At 41.4% G+C, this 24989-nt stretch overlaps 1 pseudogene; it reads right to left on the bottom strand.

Moving 5' to 3' along the window:
• Positions 1-24989, bottom strand: part of LOC141312750 (uncharacterized) — a 40744-nt pseudogene that overhangs the window by 13596 nt on the left and 2159 nt on the right.

Here is a 24989-nt window from a genome sequence, read left to right as displayed (position 1 = left end):
TTGGTTGGAACAATGTTTGTTTTTCTGTGTAAAGGTTGGTAGTGCCGATTGTTTTTTTGGCATATCTCGGACCCTAGGCTGACCAGAGAGACGCGGTTTTTTCACAGACAATTTATGGGGCAGGCAGCGAGCGGATCGTGAAAAAAGGTCAGCTGAATTTGACACTTTATTTTTAGGCTAGAAATCGCTGATACAGCCTTTAAGGTCTACCAACCAGCAAGAACTCTGCGCTCCTCTGAACACATCGCACTAGTTACGTCCAAGTTCAACTATAAAAAGTTTGGAGGCCGATCATTTGCCGTCCAGGGCCCTAAGCTGTGGAACGCACTTCCGGCACAGCTTCGCAGTAACACTGAGTTGTGTGTTTTTAAATCACAATTGAAGACACATCTTTACAGTCAAGCTTTCGACACGTAGCCACTGACTCGATTGCTGCTTTATGTTCCTTTTTGTGCTTGTATTTATTGTTGTCTGTTGTGATTCTTGATCTTATTCTGGAAAGCGCCCTGGGCACCTTTCTGGCTGTTGTAAGGCGCTATATAAATAAAATTTGATTGATTGATTGATTGATTTTGCTTTTGGAGGGAAAGTTTACGACTCTTTTGTAAGCATGGTATTTGCATATGTACTGGGATTGGTTGTTCATGTAAAAAATTCAACGAGAACAAACATTTTGTGTGGTTATACTACATAGTGATTTATTATAACACATGCATTAAAACATTACACAATACAAAATAAATTAACAGTAATAACACACAATGATCTAAAGATATGTGTGTTTGTTCACAGAAAGGTTTTTCTAAGAATTAATGAAAGCAGTCAGTTCCTATGGCAGTATGTGTCCTTTTTTTAGAGTATTAGTTGGGGAAAATTCTCTCTGCATACTTTAGAGTGGTAAAGATTATGGCAGAGGAGTCCTGGATGCCATAGTAAGACCATTTGTAGACATCATGGCAGCCAGTGTTGTGGATTGGGTGAAGGGGGTGTGTGTTCAATTGTTAATCTAATGAAAAATTTATTATTTGGTGGATCTAATGAACTGTGCGTCTGATTGGTCCAGACCCTACATTGTTTTTTCCGAGCAACACAAAGGCAACAAAGAATGTCGGTTTGAAGAGTAATTTACGACAGCTTTAGATGTGGCTCATCCAATCAGAATCAAGGACCTTATCTGTTTTATACATTTTGGTTGAAATTCTTTCCGCACTGAGGGGATCTGTCAGCCTTCACTTTTGTGAATTTTAATGTGCCTGTTAAGATTTTCTTTTAGAGTGAAACTCTTTCCACATTGTTGGCAGATAAAAAGGCTCTCTCTATTGTGGATCTTTGTCAAGGTTTCCTTGTTGACTGAAACTGTTTCCACATTGACTGCATGTGTAAGGCTTCTCTCCAGTGTGAATTCTCAGGTGGTCTCTAAGGTTTCCAGGATTACTGAAACTTCTTCCACACTAACGGCACATGAAAGACTTCTCTCTTGTGTGAATTCTCATGTGACTTTCAAGGTTTCCTTTGTGACTGAAACTCTTTCCACAATGTTGGCAGATGAAAGGCTTCTCTCCAGTGTGAACTTTCATGTGGACTTTAAGGTTTCCTTTGTGACTGAAACTCTTTCCACACTGTTGACAGATGAAACGCTTCTCTCCAGTGTGAATTTTCTTGTGGACTTTAAATTCTCCTTGTTCATTGAAACTCTTTCCACACTGTTGGCAGATGAAAGGCTTCTCTGTAATGTGAATTTTAATGTGCTTTTTAAGGTTTCCTTTGTGACTGAAACTCTTTCCACAATGTTGGCAGATGAAAGGCTTCTCTCTTGTGTGAATTTTAATGTGATCTTTAAGGTTTCCTTTGTGACTGAAACTCTTTCCACACTGTTGGCAGATGAAAGATTTCTCTCCTGTGTGAATTCTCATGTGGACTTTAAGGTTTGAATTTTGAATGAAACTCTTTCCACACTGTTGGCAGATGAAAGGCTTCTCTCCAGTGTGAATTCTCATGTGGACTTTAAGGTTTCTATTTTCACTGAAACTTTTTCCACACTGTTGACAGATGAAACGCATCTCTCCAGTGTGTATTTTCATGTGGTCTTTAAGGGTTCCTTTTCGAGTGAAACTCTTTCCACACTGTTGGCAGATGAAACGCCTCTCTCCGGTGTGAATTTTCTTGTGGACTTTAAATTCTCCTTGTTCATTGAAACTCTTTCCACACTGAAAGCAAGTGAAAAAACTCCTAGTTCTTGTCTTTTGAGCTCTTTTTTGTGTAGAAGTATTTTCTGACTCTAAGGAACAAAATGATTTTTTTCCAGTAATGAAAACATGAAGATTTTCAAACTGATCTTTCTCTTCAGTTTCATTCAGTGCTGTTGGGCCTAAGGTGGAAAAACAAAGAAATAAAAGTTAACCCCAGTTTAATGCCACAGAGCAGGTAACACCAGTCATGTAGATTTGTAATGCATGTATGCTAGATCTCATATCATGGTGTCCAAACCTGATCATAGTCTGGTGTCCTATAGCAGGGGTCCCCAACCTTTTATGTACCATGGACCGGTTTGATTCCCGTTTTTTTTTTTTTTTCACGGACGGCGGCGGGAGGGTGGGGGGTGGGGGGGGGATGTCATAAATTAATTCATTGTAGCCTGCCCTACCGTTTCCACCAGTGCTTAATTTGAGCTGGATTTTTAAAGATCCGGCATTAACACGTGACAGTGCGTGCTTTTATAGGAGACAGAGCAAGCGCGGGTTTATGTAGGAGATGTAATTGGAGGATGTGTTTTGGTCTACAAAAAGTGAAACTAAAAATAGCAGGCGTTGAGTTCACGTACCTCTGTAATTCGGCACAAATCCAAGTGTTTCCATATTCCCAATGTATTTGAATACTAAACTGTTATTTATAATGTAAACTATGCTTTGTATTGTACGTTCGTATTTCGATGGAAAAAAAAAATTCTCTTTTTTTGTTCCAAACTCTGTTCGTTATGGTAAAACCATGAAAAAGGCATATTTGGTGTAGTTTATTTAATCTAATTTGATTAAAATTATTTATGTTTTTTCTGCTGTTTTTGTATGCCTCATTTATTCATGTAAACGAACTAGTTCATGTAATTCGTTTGGAGTTCACTGTAATTTGTATTGTGGTCGCTAACAACTTCCTTGTTATTTTTTCCTAATAATAATAATAATAATAATAATAATAATGCTAAAATAAGTAAAGATGCAGAAATTGAAAGCATTTCATTTGGCTATATAGTGTGATTAATTGTGTGTTTTTCACGAGCGGGCCATCGGCGATGGACGATGGCATCGTCTATCGACCCAACCCTGTTGTGTATGGCTGTATGCATGCATTACTTGAAAAGAACAAGCTCCAGTTATGTATGAACAGTGAAGGTAACGAACTCTTAAACATGTGAAAAACGTGAACTTGAAGAAGTGAAAATTGAACAATATGAACTACGAACTATAAACATTGAACAACTTGAAGCTATCTTTCAAGTGTGAACAGGCTTAACAAAATATGGGAACTAAATATGGGAACTAATCGAATATTATCAGTGGGAGCCCTGTGCTTGTTTCCCTGCAACAAGAAGGTTCCATCTGGGTTGATGGAAGACAGTGACACCCTCAGTGTGTTTGAAATGTCCAGTCTATTGCGCAATTTTGTCTTAGTTGCAGTCATTGCCGAAAACCCGGACTCGCATAGGTACGTGGTGGCAAATGGTAGCAACGTTTTCAGCGCTTTTACGGCTATCTCGGGATATTCTGCTTTGGTTTTGATCCAAAACCCCGCCAGAGAGGTTTGCTCATACACACTCTTAAAACCACCGTCATTTGCAATTTCAATCAATTGATCTTCCTCCTGCGCTGACAAGTTAGGACTATTCGGGATATTGACAAATGGGTTGCGGACCCACTCACTCGTTTGCCGTGGATCTTTGGAGGATGGAAAGTAACGCTCAAACTCATTTGAAAGCGCAACAAGGTGATCGTGCACCAGCTGCGAGAGAAAGGGCCCTGCCGAAGTCTCTCCCAAAATCCCCACTACTGTTTGGAACATATCAAATACACCCCTGTCCACTCGTCGTCCCCACAAATCAAGCTTGGCTTTAAATGCAGCTACTCTATCTGCCAGTTTAAAGACAGTCGTCATTCTCCCCTGGAGTGACAGATTGAGGTAATTTAGCAATCCGAATATGTCACACAGGTAAGCGAGTTTTGACACCCAGTCCTCATCACTAAAATGTGCAGCCAACGGTGACTTTTTTTCTGTAAGAAATCTCTGCAGCGGCTCTCGCAACTCAAACACTCTGGCCAGTGACCTGCCCCTTGACAGCCATCTGACCTCTGTGTGTAAGAGAAGGCGTTTGTGCTCTGCATCCATTTCTTCACAGAGCTGCTCAAATAAGCGAGAGTTGAGTGCGTGTGCTTTAATGTGGTTGATTATTTTAACTACATCATTTAATACCCCATTCAACTCCGGCGACAATTTTTGGCTAGCCAGCATTTCCCTGTGAATGACACACTGTGTGGGCTTGCAGTCAGGTGCAACCTCTCTAACCCTTGCAGTGAAACCGGACAGCCGTCCGGTCATGGCTGCAGCCCCATCAGTGCATACGCCAATACAAAAAGACCAGTCTAATTTTCCAGACACATAACCATCCAAAGCCCGGAATAGTTCTGCAGCTGTGTTGTTCGTTGTAAGTGACAGCACACACAACAAATCCTCCTGAACATCCTCCTCAAATATGTACCGGACGAACACCAGCAGCAGTGCCTTATTTTCAACATCAGTTGACTCATCAACTTGGATAGCGTACCATGGTGACCCATTCACCCTCTCTAACAACTGTGCCTCAATATCCTCTGATATATCATCAATTCGTCTATGGACAGTGCTTGCATTTACACCAGGACCAATCAAGCCTACGGAATACTTCAATAGCCAAAATCAAAGTAGGCTACTTGAAGTCTAACACCGTGTCTATACCGGACAAATGACATTAGAACCTTATGCTGTCTAGACTGGATGCGGCGCAATACGGCAAATCAAATAAGCCCTGCGCAGCGCTGAAGCCAATATGTAAAGTGTAAAGGCGGGACAGACAGACAGACGTAAGGGGAAAAAAAAGACCTTGCAAAATGCAAACATGCGTGCAATCAAACAACTGCATATATGCTTATGGCATGTAAAAACGTGACATTATTGCGAATTAAATTGAGTTTATTTAGTTTGCATGCATTTTCTTTTTTTAAACTCATGTTGTAGGCTACGGCCCGGTTACCGGGCCGTGGCCCGGTGGTTGGGGACCGCTGTCCTATAGAGTTTAAGCTGGCTGCTATACAATTTATTCAATCTAATAATAGTTTAGGAAACGAAGATAAAGACTGATCTCAATTATGATGTACCATTTTTACGATATAAGAAAGGCAAGGAAAATGGACAAACTCCCCACTCCACCATCAGATGAACAATTCATCACACAATAATTCTTTCTGAGGTTTTATTAAGGGGAAATGATGTTAGCCAATCATAAAAATTAGCTGTTACAACGAGTCCCAACCACGTTCCTGGAGGCCCCTAAACACTGCATGTTTTACATGTTTCTCCAATTAAGTGATTAATTAACTGGTTCAGGTGTGTTTGATCTGGGTCAGAGCTAAACTTTGAAGGATGGTAAATCTTTAGGAACAGGGTTGGGCAGCCCTGCACCAAGACCTAAAATGGGTGACAAATGGTCAGACAAAGGAGAGATGCAAAATATGCAGTGTTGGGGCCTCAAAGAACGTGGTTGGGAACCACTGGTCTGTTACAATGACCTTTTAAATGGAAAATGCCCAAAAACGTACTGTAAAAAAACACACTAGGGTTGTGCCGATAGACGATTGTATCGTGTATCGACGATAGTCAGAGATATCGCCAGTTGCTGATGCCTTTGACGATAGTAAGATGATTATTATAATTATGCGTCAAGAGGCACCTAACTTTAGGGATGCAGCGCGGAGAGCCAGTTCTAGGATGCCTCAGAAACTACACACAAGCATAGAGTAGCCGCGTCGCACCACAGATGTGTGCCTTTTAAATGGGTAATCATGAAGTGTACATAGTGTAGATCTAAGGTTAGATAGTCATTAGGATAACAGAGGTACTAAAATGTGGTTTAGGATGAATTAAATACGATATGAGTATCCGTCTGTATATAGTAGAAACATTCACCTCAGTAACATCTATATGCGTTAACTAGAATTACGATGCGATAAAAAGGCGCTAAACATGTGCACGTGAATTGCACGCGCATCGCTTCTCCACATTCTATATGAACTGAACTACAGCATGAACTGATGACAAAGATCAGACATACAGTGGTAACATTATCGCAATATGACGGGTATAGAAAGATACATTCATTTACATTCATGCACGCACATTTACTGCTCCCTGAAGATAGCAGAGAATGAAACCGAAAGTAACCTCTACGACAGAACTACAGTCAGCGCTCTGTACACGCACAACTGTGTCACAAATCACATGCACTACCCTAACAAAACGAATAAGGAATTTATTACATATTGACACATTTACATATTATTAAATAAATTACCACGATAGTATTGTGTATCGGCGATCTCAAAGGCTGACGATAGGACGATATGAAAATTGAGCATATCGCCCAACACTAAAACACACATAACATATCCTTTAAAAGAGAACAGGATATTTTTACACCAATTGAAAGTGAAGTGAGATGTGAAGTATGGTGAATTTGTGCTCTGGATTAAATCCATCCAAGTGTGCGCACACACCCGCGCGCGAACCTGGAGCACTGGGCAACTCATGCAGTTAAACTAACCTGGTTCAAGAAAGGTTAATGTGTCTAATCTGAGTCCTCTAACTCTGACCAACTGGAATGCATTGATATTTCTTACCACTGACTCTCTCCCACACAATTATTTAACTTTATTATCACTTTAAACATAAAAGTAGATAGAAAATGCAACTCAAATAATAAATAAAATGAATAAAAACCATTGACTACAGACAACTGTATTTAATGTTTTGTGCCCAAGATTTAATGATGTTACAGTTTTTTTTTACAGACGCTAGGACACATTTCTCAATACTTAGGTCACTTTTGCAAAACTCTTCACACAATTCTCCTAACCGACTTTCAGCTTGGCAAAGCAGTTCATTTCACATTCAAAATGCACTACAACTACCAAAACACTTTATTCAGGTCTCAGATAAACTCATTCTTCCAGAACACCAGCAAAGGTTGACAGCCGACAAACACACTTTGTCACCCACAAAACAAATCCTAAAAATCACTAACAACATGTAGCATTACACAGTGTTTTCTTGTGTAAAACAAGGACACATCGCTGTTTATAACTGCAATATATGTTGCTGGAATGAATCAGACATGATGCAGAATTCGTCAGTATTTTTATGCTGTTTATTTATTTTTATTAAGTAATTCCAAAATACAAGAATTTGTATACACACCATCCTGTAGGAATCCTGGTCGAGCAACGTACAAAACAGAAATGGCCATATTCCAAAGAAACAAAAGGACCCTCTTTCTCAGTCAAAATGCTGACACATGACCATCACATGATGATCACCAGACACTAATTGTATGGACCGCTTTTGTCGAGATCTGCGTCTTACGCATCCAGAGAGAAGAAAACGCTCTCTGTCTCAGAGCACCTAAGAAACAAACCTCCAGTCTTCTGAAATAAAGCTGGCATGGCACATGATGCGTCCAGCGTGACTCACATGGTTTTTCGGACTTCCTGTCCCCCTCTCCTCTGACATTCCAAAACACCCCATCTCTCAATAGAGATACGTACACTGCAAAGACAAACTATAAGAGACGATCAACTTATTAGTATTGCTATTAGAGCAACAGTATGTTCTCTTTTATATGCCTGCCGTGTTTTATGTGATGATTGGAGTTTAATCTATGCATTATATGCCTTTAGGAAAGGAAGTTGTCAAATGTATTAGCATGCAAGCGATATACTATTGTTTGATATGGGATGAATGATCTTGGCAATTGCAGTTTGTCTGAATGAACGAGAAAATTATATTTTGTTTTGACTTTATGCATTGAAATAGTTTATTGAAGTTAATAACAAAAGTTGCAGAGAAATCCATATCCTAATAAGTTACGTACCAGAAGGAATTACAGGACGGTGCTTTTCCATCTGTGCTCGACCACTCGACCAAGCACGCGACGGTGCCATCAAAACTCTACAGAACAAACTAAAATTTCGTGACTGCCAAACTCTTCAAAGTCTCGCAACTCTGATACAGAAGAGCTCCGAACGCATCAACCTGCGTAACCAGGCAACCGAAAGATCGGCTCCAGCAACCCAATCCTCAACTTCGAAGGATCTCCCAAAGACTTCATCGACCAGCAACCAACCAGAACTTTCGCTCAGACGAGCCCCCGGAACCCCCGTTCCCGGCACTAATGCAAGTAACAAGATCTCTCTTTACTTCGCTGAAACTGGTGCAAAATACTCCCTAAGTAGTTAAAAGCTAAGTCTCTGCTTTTGTGATTTTCTAAGGTTGCGATCTAAGAACTAGTTAAGATACTAGAACATTTGGGGTTCTCTTCAACTCAGTAATTTCTCATCCCCGGAACTGTATGAGTGTGAGTGTGAATGTGTGTGTGTGTGTGTGTGTGTGTGTGTGTGTGTGTGTGTGTTTATTTGTGTTTAGTAGATTAGCGTTGTGTCTTAGAGTAGTTCAATAAATCATTGTTTCATTAAAAGAAGTGTCTTGACTTTATGTTCACAAAAGTTCTATCTGTGTTTAGATCAAGCTACCTCAGCTTTAAAATTTCCTAACGTAATATTTTGGTTTATTTGTGATCTTGGCCAGGAACATAATATAAACCTTTTGAGTTAATACATTATGCTGAATTGACCACTTTGCTGGACGAATGGTTAAGAAGTGTAATCTATTAATTCTGAATCAATTTAATCAAGTTTCGAATCTTTCGATTCGATTCCTTATTTGAATCATTATAAATTTGAGCTAATTAATCCTTACAGATGGTGGAGAATTATAAGGCAAACACATCTAACTATTTGAACATAAAACAAGTCATTCTGTATGTGTATTTTGTTCTATTTTATCCGGAAGAAATAGACAAAAGACAGAGAAACAGTTTATTGTGTAACGTTACTGTATGCTTTATTGTGGCTGCCAGTCTGGAATGAATGAAAACATAACTTTGAGTTGTTGTGTAAAGAATTTAAACTGCAGTAAAGTTTTAGAAATTGAGACAAAGAAAAGGTGGAAAATAAGCGTGTTCCTTGTTTTTCCTCTCTGTCAAAAGGCCTTGCAGCTAGTGTTTTACACTGCGTGTTCCAGAGTGAAAACTTAAGCTGACTCCCGGTTTAAGATCTTTAGGCTCGCGACCTAATGCTCTTTTACCAAATATTCACTTAAAACTAACGTTAGTGAAGTTAAGACGTGGCGCTCAGCGCGAGCACCCACACGTTGCTTTATGGGAGAAATTTTGAGATCTTAAAATTGTGTGGCTGAGTCCATATGTGCTGTGGTGTTGTTTAAACAGACAAGCACAGAATTAAGGTCCGCCGAGACCTGTGAAATATGTTGTATTAATCGCAGTAAAGCTGTGGATAAATGTGCCTCACTCTAACGAGATGAGACAATAATCTAAATAGTGCTTATTTGCTTTGCAATTCCGAAATGTCCTGTCATTTCATGCATTGTATTTAAGACTGCTGAACCACACGCTGGTGGTTGCCATAGAAACGCTGTGACCCGGAAATCCTAACATACCTTTTCCGGGGCAGAGTTTCGTTGTGCAGGCGCCTGCTCATATTGTAAACAACAAGTGGTATAGCTAACCTAGCTAAAGCTAACGCGTGTGCATTGAAGCCTATGTAAAACCATTAGCCTTGAAAAATAGCAGTTAGCACGCAATCGGTTAGGGTGATCCATTGTGTTTGAACTCAGTGTGTGTAACGTTGTTTGGGTGACTCAATCACAAGCTTTGAACTTTAACGCTCATTCTGCAAACTTCTTTACTTCATATCTCTGTACACTATTCCTTGTATTTCTTCCCTCCTCCCATGTGACAGGAATATTGACAATTTTAAACTTAAATCTCTTTTTGATGCGATTGTAACAAACCATTAAAGCCCTATCATAAATCTCAAATTAAAACATTTTATTGTTTCGATTTAAGGCTCTCTCCTTTTTGACTGTTTGCATTGCCAGATTAAACTGTTACAAGCTTTATAATCAAATACTATTTTTAAGCTGATTAATTTGAATACTTTGATCAATCTTAATAAATAATCACATCTCCTTGCCACACCGCAATTTCTGTGATTGATTTAACATTGATTATTTGTAGTCAATTTTAAGGAGGCATCATTTTAATTTGGTCACCAACTTTCATTGCCAAGGTGATCATTTATGTTAAACATTTTTTTATTTGGAAATTTTAATCTCTAATTTAAACTTCTGATTCCAATTAAAATTTTTGATTTTAATTGAACATTTTAATTTTAAGTTTAATCATAATCACATTTCCCCTTTTCAGACGGCAATGATGAATAGAGAAATGATCATTTCCTTGACCAATTTTTAATGAAAACTTCTAAATTATAACCAGGAACAATCATTATTGATTTGAAAACGACTCCTTTTTACAATCAATAGTTGTTCCTTTTCCCATACCTCAATGGTTTGTGTTGATTCATTTGATTACAACTGCTGACTAAAACTTTAACAAAGCGTTAGTTTTAGTTCTCCCACAATCATTACTGAATTGAAACATCAATTTTAATTTGCAAACCAAGGCTTTAATTGTAATTGTAATAATCAAGTCTTGTCATATTCCCTGACTTGGGAGCGAAACCTCATTTCCAATTGGCTGTCTCTCTCCTCACTCTCTCTCTTTCACCTAGCTGTCCTCCTCTTGATTTGACTACTGCTGCTATTTCCTCGATTGTGCCTGTGAGAATCATAAAAGCAGAGAATTTTGGTTGTTTAAAAGACATTTAATCAATGTTCATACAACTTGAAAACGCCAATTAAACTTGTGCCTAACTCTCACTTTCCCCTCTCATCGTGGAACCCTACAGCCAAGGTCCCAACGAGTCCAGCGAGGACTGATAGGCGCCAGTCGTGAACCCGTTTCCAGAAACGCTCTGATTGGTGTACAGTGTCAATCCTACCAGTCGCAAAGCCAATACTGTCATTGTTATTGTATGTTCCCATACCCAGGAGGAGATTATAATAACAATCATAGTCCTGGCGTGTTGAAATTCCCGTTTCTGAGCACCGTATCTAGAAGCATACATCAAGTTAAAAAAAAAAAAACTTGACTGTACTCATTCTGGGGCCAGAAAGGTGTATTTCACTTTCCCTCTCTCTCCCAATCTCTCTCTTTCTACCTTCTTCCCAAAGTGTTCCTTTTGTTGTTGTCTCTTTTCTCTCTTCTCTTTAGAAAAAGGGGGAAGCAGCCGACGACTACGCCGTTCTTTGCTGTGGGTGTTCGTTCCTCTTTCCTCTCTCTATTCTAGCTACAACACCCGTGGGTACCCCCTCGCCTCCTCCATAGCGACGCTAGCTGGAGGCGTGCACACCAGTGAACCACCTGTGAGGAGAACCACGCTCACCTCAACACAACACACCCAAAACCCACTTACACCCGACACCCCCGCACTTACACCACTGTTTTGGTTTTGTTTGTTTGTTTTGTTTGTTTGTTCTTCTTTCTACAGGTCTGTGTCAGTCAGTGGTCTGGTCTTTCCTCACGGCATCAAAACATGCCTCGCCCAACAGACCCCGTTGGTCACTGGGAAGACTTGGAAATCTGGCTAAGCGCCGTGTCGGACAGCCTCCTACCCAAAGCCGCCGAAGCTGTCAAACACCAGACACAAGACCAACTGGACAACAACATAACAGGCATCATGAAACATGATCCAGGTCAGAGCTACGGACACAAAGAGCTAGCAAAGATCACTGGCTCCCTGAGTCACACCCTCATCGCCTCCCTCAAACGGAGCGACAGACAAGCCGCCTATCTCCAGCAGGAGCTGAAACGCGCACAGCGACGCATCGAGCAGCTAGAGCTGGAGGCTCAAGATCGACGGGAAGGGTCCAATGAGACGGATCCCAGAGCAACTGAGGAGATCGCTAGACTACAAGAAACTCTAGCAAACAACACACAAGAAATGGAGCAAGCAAAGTCCGCCCGCGCCGACCTCAGCGACAAGCTACAGTACGCAGAGCAGCTACTGGAAAAGGCAAGGCTGGACTTCAGAGACAAGAACAGCAGAATTAAAGCCCTCGAAACGCATCTGACCGAGGCAAGAACTGAGATAAGTTACCTCACTCAACAACTTGACGACATGAAAGAGGAATTGGACAGTGTCAAAAACGAACTCATACATGCTTATGAACTGCGCCCTGAGCCAACCAGGACGCGACGGGCCCCGCCCTCACCTCTGCCAAGCAGGCCCGGGTCCCATGTTCCTGGAATGTCACGTGAGCAAAAGGGGGAGGAAGCGACTCAGAAACCCTCGCCAGCTCCCTCTGAAGAAACCTACCTCACACCCAAGCTACGAGAACTCCCCAAGGCCAGCCATAACCCATCACATGGCATGAACCTCAAAGACCTTGACAAGCTGGCCCGAAACATCAGCAAATTCACCCCGAGTGTGCCAGATGGTCAAGACGTCCACTCTTACTTGAATGATGTCGATTTTCACTTAGAAATGAGACCCAATGTTACTGACAAAGACAGACTTTATCTGCTGCGAACGACATCCAGCCCTGAAGTGCGGAGTTTCCTGGACCGACAGCCTTCTCACACAAAGAATGACTACCAATCGCTCCGCCAAGCCCTCATCAAGGAATTTGCAGTCCCAGAATCAGAGCAAGGACTGGTGGCCGCCCTGGAGACAAAACAGGGTCGTCATGAATCCTCCCAGGCATACTATAGCCGGCTTAGAGAAGCATACTTCGGAGCTCGCAATGAACCTGACATGGAGCAGGACATGAACTTTAAGACTCTCTTTCTGAGAAATCTCCATCCTGCGGTAAGCCACCACCTTGGCGTCCTTGCATGCCCACAAACAATGACGTCTCAACAGCTGCGAGACCTGGCGCACAAAGCCTACGGCAAGCAAAAGATGGCATCAGAAAAGGGCACCAAGTCTACTGCAGTTCTTGATTTTAACACACAATGTCAAGAAATGACCCTAGAGGGCGCCCAACACCAAGAAAGCTTCAAGCCACCTCCTAGAGAATGGAGACCATCCTCATTCAACAGAGAACGTGACTTTCACTTTGGCGCCCGACCTACACAAAGAAACGACCGCTGGGATGGACCACGCGGACGACAACACTCACCTGAACGCTACTGGGAAAAATCCTGGTACCACCCAAGACCTTGTGAGAATCAATGGGAGAGATCATGGAGTCGGCCAACCTCATCAGGAAGCTCAGGAAATGGCTCGTGGGAATCTAATGCAACCAGTCCAACAAATCGACGAAAGAACTTACAAAGATCCCACACTGATCAAGCTCAAGCTGAATCTACACATGAAGAAGAGACATTGCCGTGTTTTGATTCACAAGAACTGATGAAAATGATGATGCAAGAGTTCTTCAAACGCAAAAAGGAGGATAGGAAGTGGGAAAAGAAAGAGAAACCCACTGCGGCCTGACTAGCGGCCAGACAAGAAGGCAACGACCACCTGGTCCAACAAACCACACAGAACAGCACCTCTTTTCCTTACCCCAAGAACACTGTAACTGTCATAACTTCAGATGGACAAGAAAGCTTCTTTAAACATCCAGAGCAAGAGACAGAAACTGACTCAACACATGACACGTCAGATCACAGAAGCTTCCAACAAACACCTGCTGATATAACAACTCAATCACCTGAAAGTGCTGTCCTGGTCGTCTGCCACTCCTCTGAAGAACTCAGAATCAGTCCTGAACTCGTACCTATCTCATCTCAAACTCCAGCCCCTCAACTCCTAGGCGATCTCACCAAGAAAGGTACAACGAGAAAGTTTTACCTTCCCATCACCATCGAGGGTCATGTTAAAGTGGAAGCCCTTCTAGACACAGGAGCCGACATCACTCTAATGTCAACTGAACTCCTTGAGAAAATTCAAAGAACGATAACTGATGGAACTTTCAAACTCCAAAAGTGCGAACTGAACCTGCAAGCATACTCAAACATGGGCCTACAGCTGAAACATGTGGCCCCAATTCACCTAACAGTGGGACCGATGAATCTCATCCACCCAGTCTACATCTCACCTCTAAACAACTATCCGCTCCTCATAGGAAAATATCTGCTAAATCGCTTCAAACCCTTGATAGACTTTAAGCACCTGAAGTTGTGGACGCAAGTCCGTGAGCCACTGCCCTTCCAGTCAGTAGTCCCCAATGAGTCGCAGTGTCAAGCCACAGACGTTGCCTTCAATTTACTTAGTGACAATGCAGTGTCAAAGTCAAGGCCAAGCTCAAGTTCAACGCCAAGCAGCAAAGAACAAGGCCCTTCCCTCTGCTCACTGCAAGCGTGGGACTCAGGTCCCCCTCAACTCAGAACTGCCATAAATGTCCAAGACACTTTAGTATCTGTCGCAGTGCTAGCCCCTGGGCAGGAAAACTCAGCCGGCAGCCTGAATCTCTTCAAAGCAACGAAGCACAGACACCAAAGCCTACCAAAGGACACCAGACTCAAGAAAGCAGATCACCAAGGACTTAAAGAAATTCTACATGAGTACAGAGACTCTTTTGCAAAGGACGTCCCGGACTGTGGCCCAATGAAACTGATACCCACAGCGTAAGTCCACGACTGCCCAGACAATCACCAGGGCAATCTGAAAGCGGGCGTGGTCCGGCTCAACAGCGACCCTTGCCCATCACAACCATTCAATACATTTCATGCCCTCCCACCCATCCCGATGGCTACAGCTCTTACCCGCCACCAACATACCACTGGTATGCAACACCCCTCCTCCTCCCACATCAGCAGACCTACCCATTTCTGCTCACATCTTCTAACTTTACTCTCCTACGAGCTCTACACTCGACTAATCCACTTCTTCAGACCTCCGCACCCTCCAATCCATCAAGAACATGCTGCATCTGCTAACTGATGCCCTCACATATGTCTCTGAGCCCCTAACTGCGCCAAAGCTTGTAGTCCTTCAGAGCCAAAGGGGGATGAGGCTTAGGCATGCATACGATGCACCATGCGCAGTGCACTGTGGTGCCAAAACCACCTACTACCCATTCAAACAGGTGGCACAGTAGCCTGGCATACAACAAGATGTGGCAGATTACATAGAAGGATGCCTGATGTGTTGCCAGCTTCAACCAAGAAACCCAAGCCACCGAGCATAACTCAAAATTGAAAGAAACGATGCAGGAAATATAGAGACATGTGGATGTAAAGCCCCATGCTAGCTACCTCCTTCGCACAAGGAACTCGGTGTCGGAAACAAAGGGTGGTATTACGGTTTCGCCATCCTTGGCAGAACACTCCCTATCGCCTGTCAGAGAAAGTCCTTACCCCACTGAAAGGAATCCCACAAGCTCTCGCCTGTCACTGACCGAAACAGAATCGGACAAGGGCGCAGCGAGCCAGTCCTTCGATGGATTCACCAAAAGCAGATAAAGAGACATTGGGGTTCCAACTAACAGCAAAAGGGGGAAGACCAAACCCACTGACACAGACCGACAATTCATGACTATGCCTCACACTAACATGATTTCTATCCTTCTAGGTAAACACACAGCTAACTTCCTAAACACAACACAAATCACCTAAACATTCTCCTCTGCCGCACTGCTAGGACCAACCTCCACCCAGCAGAGAGGAGCTGTTCCACACATGTGACACTTGTCCTTACTGTCTAACCTCATTCAGTGTCATTGTGTCTCTTTGTGTTTTCCTTTCTCTCTCTTTCCCTATGTGTCCCTTCCTTCTTGCCCTTATCAGAAACTTACCTAACTTTTCTTTTAAGTCTAGGCCCCCTGAAGATGGGATTGACTCAGTACACCATATTATTTGCAAATCATTGCCAGAAACGTTAACATATTAGGCGACCCCGCCAAACCATGACCGTCGTGGCTAACTGTCCCGTTGTTATTTTCTATCTCCAGGTAGATGTTATGATTCGCCGCCCTGTTTTTCTGCGTAATCAGGATTACCAATAGCTAACCGCAAAGTCTACCTCTAAAGGTGTATGGCCGATTCGACCCTATGATGTTTTCCAGAACAAACTACACCCTATCAGCCCCCAAAACTCTTGGGCCGACACCCGTCAGACACGGGAAGTCCTTGCCCACGCGCAGGCAGATGTGAACCACATGCTGCGCTAATTACAGAAAATGATCGTAACCCAGGCTGAATTAAGCGGGTACAACCGGCGTCCCAAACGATTATTGGGCGCCCTGCTGGGGCTGGTGCGGCTGTAGGCACTCTGTTTAACATTCTAAACCTAGCCACCTTAAAACGACATGTGAACAAACTCCAAGCTGAATTACGATTTAGCAACGTCATAAATCTTAACGAACGGTTCACAGTCATACCAAAACGGTTACGCTCAAACGCAACGCCTAGTTACTCCCATGGCCCATGCGCTACGAGAAAGAGACTCCTTAATGGATAGCCCGCTTTGAATACGATCCCATGCACTGTCTGACGTAGCACCTGATCGAGCACACGTCTACACCGCCTCGTTGAACTCCCGATACTCCGGTCAATCAAGACCGCCAAATTAACAATAATTCTAACCGATGCGGCTCTACGTTATTGCAAGTGCCTCTAACTGTACCAGGCCAAATAACTAAATCCCTGCACCAGAATTCAGCTAGTGATGGAGATGTTGTTTGTGTCTTGTGTGCGCCTTGTTCTCTCTCTCTCTGCCTCTTGTTCCAGTGCCTGCCGATGTTCACACCAGAAACATCGCCAGCCAAAAGGGGGATGTGTAGGAATCCTGGTCGAGCAACGTACAAAACAGAAATGGCCATATTCCAAAGAAACAAAAGGACCCTCTTTCTCAGTCAAAATGCTGACACATGACCATCACATGATGATCACCAGACACTAATTGTATGGACCGCTTTTGTCGAGATCTGCGTCTTACGCATCCAGAGAGAAGAAAACGCTCTCTGTCTCAGAGCACCTAAGAAACAAACCTCCAGTCTTCTGAAATAAAGCTGGCATGGCACATGATGCGTCCAGCGTGACTCACATGGTTTTTCGGACTTCCTGTCCCCCTCTCCTCTGACATTCCAAAACACCCCGTCTCTCAATAGAGATACGTACACTGCAAAGACAAACTATAAGAGACGATCAACTTATTAGTATTGCTATTAGAGCAACAGTATGTTCTCTTTTATATGCCTGCTGTGTTTTATGTGATGATTGGAGTTTAATCTATGCATTATATGCCTTTAGGAAAGGAAGTTGTCAAATGTATTAGCATGCAAGCGATATACTATTGTTTGATATGGGATGAATGATCTTGGCAATTGCAGTTTGTCTGAATGAACGAGAAAATTATATTTTGTTTTGACTTTATGCATTGAAATAGTTTATTGAAGTTAATAACAAAAGTTGCAGAGAAATCCATATCCTAATAAGTTACGTACCAGAAGGAATTACAGGACGGAAAGGGGGTGGCGTGACCCGCCCCTTCAGCAATGCCCTAGCGGCCCGTTTAAAACTTCATGTTCCTAACAGAACGAGGCGAACTCAGCAAGAACTCAGCGAACTCAGAGCTCCCAGCTCTCGCCTCACGCCTTTCGCCTCTTGTGGTTAGAGTGCTTTTCCATCTGTGCTCGACCACTCGACCAAGCACGCGACGGTGCCATCAAAACTCTACAGAACAAACTAAAATTTCGTGACTGCCAAACTCTTCAAAGTCTCGCAACTCTGATACAGAAGAGCTCCGAACGCATCAACCTGCGTAACCAGGCAACCGAAAGATCGGCTCCAGCAACCCAATCCTCAACTTCGAAGGATCTCCCAAAGACTTCATCGACCAGCAACCAACCAGAACTTTCGCTCAGACGAGCCCCCGGAACCCCCGTTCCCGGCACTAATGCAAGTAACAAGATCTCTCTTTACTTCGCTGAAACTGGTGCAAAATACTCCCTAAGTAGTTAAAAGCTAAGTCTCTGCTTTTGTGATTTTCTAAGGTTGCGATCTAAGAACTAGTTAAGATACTAGAACATTTGGGGTTCTCTTCAACTCAGTAATTTCTCATCCCCGGAACTGTATGAGTGTGAGTGTGAATGTGTGTGTGTGTGTGTGTGTGTGTGTGTGTGTGTGTGTGTGTGTGTGTGTGTGTGTGTGTGTGTGTGTGTGTGTGTGTGTGTGTGTGTTATTTGTGTTTAGTAGATTAGCGTTGTGTCTTAGAGTAGTTCAATAAATCATTGTTTCATTAAAAGAAGTGTCTTGACTTTATGTTCACAAAAGTTCTATCTGTGTTTAGATCAAGCTACCTCAGCTTTAAAATTTCCTAACGTAATATTTTGGTTTATTTGTGATCTTGGCCAGGAACATAATATAAACCTTTTGAGTTAATACATTATGCTGAATTGACCACTTTGCTGGACGAATGGTTAAGAAGTGTAATCTATTAATTCTGAATCAATTTAATCAAGTTTCGAATCTTTCGATTCGATTCCTTATTTGAATCATTATAAATTTGAGCTAATTAAATCCTTACAATCCACTGATACAGATACAATAGTAATGCTAATCTACTCGCATTTTTAGATCTGAAATATGTTTCAATAAAAGATTGCTGTTGAATTTTGCTGTCTTATTCAGTTTTGCATGATGTTATTGTTTTGAACATAAGTTTAACAGTTTGGAAAAAAAAGTATATAAGCATGTGCAAAATGTCCTGTACGTACAAAGAGTTTTGGCAGTTGTGTCTGAGTGAGAAAAGAATTAATGAAATTTGAGAGATGTAGTCATTGAATGCATTTTGTGCCAAAACAATGATAATTGATCCTCAGTTTAGCCCACATAGACTTCTGTTGTGATCACTGTGTGAAGAGTTTTGCAAAAGTGACCTAAGTATTGAGAAATGTGTCCTAGCGTCTGTAAAAAACTGCAATGATAATGATATTAAAATATTACAAATTTTTAAGGCACTAAATTAAAAATGAAAACAGCCTACATTTTAACTGGAAATACATTTACTCATTTGAGCTAGTAATTATTAGTCAGCTTACTTTTTTGTTTTCATTTACTGCTATTATAAAAATACACTTACATTAAGGATTATAATTGTACATGTGTCACATTTAATGTCCGCCAACAAATATTTTAGCAAAATGTCTACTTTTCCCAGAATTATTGAGCTAATATTATATTGTGCTCAGTCTGTTTAGCGTGCAGCAGCACTCGTTTACTTGTGTAAACTTTGTCCTCTCCTGACTAGAGATGCTCCGATCAGCATTTTTGGGGCCGATTACCGATCACCAAGATCATGATCTGCCGATCACTGCAGATCACAGAATAGCAGGGGAACGGGAATCTTTATATCTATAATCTAGCAGAGATTGCACCATTTGTAGAAATGAAACTAACTCTAAATTAACTATATTGGGAAAAAATAACTGTAGAAATAGGCTACAGTCAAGATCTTGAAGAAACACCAAGTTAGGGTTGTAGACGATAGTACAGTGCATCGATGATAGTTAGAGATATCGCCAGTTGCTGATGGCTTTGACGATAGCAAGACTCAAAAGGGAGTCTTTTCTGCTCAAAAAGGCATCTAACTTTAGCGATGCAGTGAAGAGAGTCGGTTCTAGGATGCTTCAGAAACTTGCCGTGGTATAAACACATGCATAGAGTGGACACATGCAAGAGATTTTATTCAGCATACAGTGTAGATAGATAAACTGATTATAACTGGAGTGTTTTTTAAAGTGCTCCTCGCACTAGACTAGGCTACACTAGTTAATGATGAAGTTTTTTGATAATGTAAATGTTCTTTGCTTGTTATTTGTAGCTGCTTTTTAAGATGATGCAAGGATTATATTATCCAGCATTGCACAGTCATTAGGATAAAGGTAGTAAAATGTGGTTTAGGCTGAATTAAACACGATATATCCGAATCCGTCTGTATATAGGAAACAAACATTCACCTCAGTAACATCTATATGTGTTCATTAGAATTACGATACGATAAAATGGCGCTAAACATACGCAGGTGAATTACACGCGCACCGTTTCTATTCTGTATGAACTGAACTACAACATTAACTGATGACAACAATCAGACATACAGCGGTAACATTATTGCAATATGACGGGTATAGAAAGATACATTCATTTACATTCAAGCACGCACAATTACCACTCACTGAAGATGGCAGAGAATGAAACCGAAAGTAAACTTAAACTTCTCTGCCAAAACTACAGTCACGTTCTGTACACGCACAACTTAGTCACATGCCCAATAATAAGACTACCCTTACAAAACGAATAAGGAATTTGGTACTCATGTTGCCACTGGTAAGCTCCGCTCTACTGTTGTTTAGCTGTGCGGCGTGCATGCACGCGTGAAAAAGTCGCGCGAGTAATTTACGTCAAATGATCGGCTTTTTTGATCAGCGCTTTTGGGGTTCACCGATCAAGCTATTTTTAGCCAATATCTGCTGATCATGATCGGTGGCCGATCAATCGGAGCATCACTACTCCTGACAGTAAACTTCATATGTTTGCATGACTTTCTAACATTTACAGATGAAGAATATGCCCTGAGGAAAACACAACATCTCAAATGTATTAAACAATATGTATTAAACCGACATTAAGGACTGCTTAAAAACAAGCGTGCACATCAAATTGCCTTCACTCACTGAACCAGGATCACATTAGTGAGATTGTATGATCTTAAATGGTCATTTAGGGAACCACTTTAACCCAGATTGATTTGTTATTTTATCTCAAGTCAGGTTTTGGACTTTAATCCCAGCTTTTCTTAAGAGTCTTTTTGAAACAGCCCCCAGAGCTTGACATAACATGATATAAATTGAGTTAAGGTTAGGAGACACTGCCAACTAAACCATAAGGGCAGTCACGGACGGTTGCAGAACGGTGGCTCTCCAGGACCGGAGTTCGTTCTCCTGCTCTAGAGTGAAGCTCAAAGACAGGAGCAGCCTAACAAGGAGGAAAAAAGCCTAAGAACCTGATATGACTGCGCACAGAGCTCACAGAGAAGAGACCTTAGCTTTCAAATCAAGAGAACAATGCTCCATCTGAGACTGGTAGCTTTATCAGGCATTACATGCAGACAAAATGAAAATGACATTGAAAATTTGAAAGCTGCAGATTCATTCACTGATGAAACACAGCTGTTTCTTGGAGACTCACACCAGTTCTGTTGTGGATTTTGTTGGATCTATTATTTCTTTGTTGTAAAATCTGATAATATTGTGTTTAAAATGTAGGCTACATTTAAAATGTAAAATCTTCACTTAATATTACCTTTTTGTTTAACTTAGAAAATCAACATTTGAAATAATTTGGATATTCAGAGAAAATTGCACTCTTGCTCATATTTTAAAGATGAAAAGCAGTAAGTCACACTGTATGTTTCTGTATTGAAGAGAGTTTCTTAAATCAATATCTATGTAGAGTCTGTCAACATTTGATCTTCATGCTATTAAGTAGGGGTCGACCGATATGTGTTTTTCAGGGCCGATGCCGATACCGATTATTACAGATCAAATGCACCGATAAACGATATTTTGAACCGATATGTGTCTACACATTTTCATTAGTTTTAATTTACAGTACAGTGCAAATGTAGGCATAAAAACATTAATTTATCTTTTAATAAAATAAGTTATTTTTTTACAAATGAGTTTACTAATAAAAAAAACATGGAAAACATCCGATCAGAATGCGTCCCCGACTGCCTCTTCTATTCTATGCGCCTTATATATGAAAACGGTTTTAATTTTCACACGAGTTTAAAATATTCTAACTCCAAAGAGTGAGTTTTTTTAGGCGACTGTTATTTTAGAATGTTTCGCATCACTGGTGAAGCGTCATGTGACACACCGCAGCCACAACAGCACTGTAAGACACATGGATCGCTTTTATGTCGTTTTTCCTTTTTTATTATTAATATTCGCAAGCATGCTCGCTATATTATGAAATATCTGATATTCCGATTTCGAAATATGTGCAAGTAAATGTATTTAAAAGTCCAAACACTTTTATAATGACCACGTTAGTTAATCTGTACCGGGTGATGGGCGCCGCCATGTTTGTTCGGGCTGAATCTGAGCTGTGGGATTTACAACATGCAAATTCATCCTCTCCTCCCGAAAGACATTAAAGTAAGTCTCTGGTAAGCTGGGAGAAGAGGAGTGTGCACTTTATAGTTACCTACATAATCTGTATATGATATCAATGAAATATGTTGTCAGAATATATTTGTAGGATCATTATTGCCGCTTCCATAGACATCAGTGTGTATTTTACAAACTATAAATGTATGGTTTTGCTAGTACTTATTTTAGGTTTCAGACACTTAAATACACATAAGCATTATATGGTTGAAAACACTGAATAGTTGTGATAATATGACAAGCACTCAGCGCGTCCGATCTGGCTCAGAGCCAGCCAACGCGCCAAAACCGATTTGAATTCAGCAGCTGATGACGTGATGCGGCAAACGTTCGAATCACACCGGTGTGATCGTACGCATCAGGGACCAGCCAAGACAAATCACACGGGTGTGATCGTACGTGCTAAAGGGTTAAAATAGGCCATTCATTGAAGATGCGCCTTATAGTGCGGAAAATACGGTATATGACTGGATTCCGCGATTCCGTCCGTGTTTTCCGCATCCGGGAAATCAAGATAACATTGAGGGGTTTTTGCAACTTCACCGTAAAGGATTGTGAATTACTGAAACACAATCAACGTCTGCTGCTGACTTACCTTTGAGAGACAACTGATTACTGCCGCTCGCAGCTCCAGCAAGCGTTCTGTGTCTTCAGTGCCTTCAGCCTTCCAGTTGATTGGTCGGGCTCGCGACTCCCAACAAATCAGATGCGCGGTGGGCGGATACTGCTCTGGGGCACAGAGTGGTGAGCTCTGACAGGCTGCGTCGGAGCCAAAGAGCGCATTTCAAAATTAAATTATTTTGATCGGCAAATCGGTTTTGAAAATAACCGATTCCGATAATCGTAAAAAGGCTTAATATCGGCGCCAATAATCGGTCGACCCCTACTATTAAGTGCTACAAGTTTACTTTAAAGACACAATGAACAGCAGCATGATTTGCTAAAGCAGCACTCTGTGGGCGTTCAATCATACGTACGCTGCTGGTGTGAATGCAGTCAGGTTTCACAGCAAAAATGAGGTAACTTAATGTCACTTGACCATTTACTCCCATTTAACTGTTTTTATAATAAAAGTGAAATTTTGCTTGTCAGAAATACTTGCTTTAATGTTACTTTAAGTTGGGGCACTTTAAGCTCAGCACTTTGTTCACGTACCTCTCCATCAGTTTGAGAACCACTGGTTTATACTGTTCTCATGGTAAAATACAGAACCTTCTTTATAAATATGCCCTACTGCTCCACTCTGATGCTCCTGAACAGCGCTCATCTATTTATTTACTTAATTGTATTATTATTACTTGAATTATTTTCTTAATTTTTTTCTCTTTATCTATTTATTATATATATATTTTGTTCCTTCTTCTTTCCCCCTTTCCCCCCCTTATTCCCTCCTTTTTTATACATACAAGATATAGAAGTGTACAACTAATACATTACAATTAGGGGTGTAACGATATGCCTAGGTCACGATACGATACGTATCACGATATTTTGAACAAATTTAAATTAAAAAAAAAGATTTATTTTTTTAAAAAAATTCAACAGCTTTCTTAGTTTTCATACAAGGTCGCATTTTAAGGTTTAATAAAAACCTTCTGTATTAAAATGAACTGATAAGGTCTGTCTGTCACTGAATTTAAAAAAAAAAAATTAACATGATAGTGTTAAACTTGTCAAGATGTCAAATTCTTTAAACATGCTAGCGATGCAAGATTCTATGTGTGTGCGACGGGTCCTACCCGACGGGTGACCCGCTGAAACTGACGTAATGGTGGAATAATATTTATCTGTCAGGTGCAGTGCGGGTGACATGCACGGGTATTTGCTCTTTGGACTCAATCCGGTACACGCTGACGCTGCTCTCAAACGGTCCCGTTTTGTGTTCACGCTCTGTCTGAAGACCGTTTAAAAGCCCTTTCACATGGGACGCGTGAAGCGGTGGAATCTCTGCGCGGCTGCCGCTTTCTCTCATAGTGAAAGTGTTTTGCGGTCGAGCTGGTGTTCGCGACGCGGTCTCAGGGTAAACATATTGCAAACAACAAGGTCTCATTTTACATTACAAAAACAAAATAAATGAAACGTAATGAAAGTACTGTGTGTTATTTGCTATTTGTCATTTTATGGGACAATGACTAGCGTGGTTTTCATGTCGGACACAGTTTACTATGACATTTTACACACTGGATTTTTTTTCTTTATTAATAGCCTGCCTTTCTCTGTATTTTATGGATCACACAGCTCTGAAATGTTGCCGTATATTGCTGACTTAAATGAGGAGGGAGGGTCTGCAATCTCTGGGTTGGTTGCCATGTTTCCTCACGTTCTTCTTCAACTAGCTCAACTTTTGCAGGCAGGCGTCACATGATTGGAAAGGTAGTCACGGGGTATGTCGCGATTCTCCTTTATCACACCGCGACACAGGATCCTGGATCTGAGTGTCGCGATTTCGATTTCATATTGCGTATCATTACAGCCCTAATAGACCTTTCTCACAACTTCCGTATTTTACACCGGAAATACGTAATTGCTGTGTAAACCTATTTCCGCCCCGGTATGCCGGTAACCAGTTAAATAACAAAGATGGC

Source organism: Garra rufa, unplaced genomic scaffold (assembly GCF_049309525.1).
Source record: "Garra rufa unplaced genomic scaffold, GarRuf1.0 hap1_unplaced_005, whole genome shotgun sequence".
Lineage (NCBI taxonomy): Eukaryota > Metazoa > Chordata > Actinopteri > Cypriniformes > Cyprinidae > Garra > Garra rufa.
This window is presented reverse-complemented; position numbering and strand designations above follow the sequence as displayed.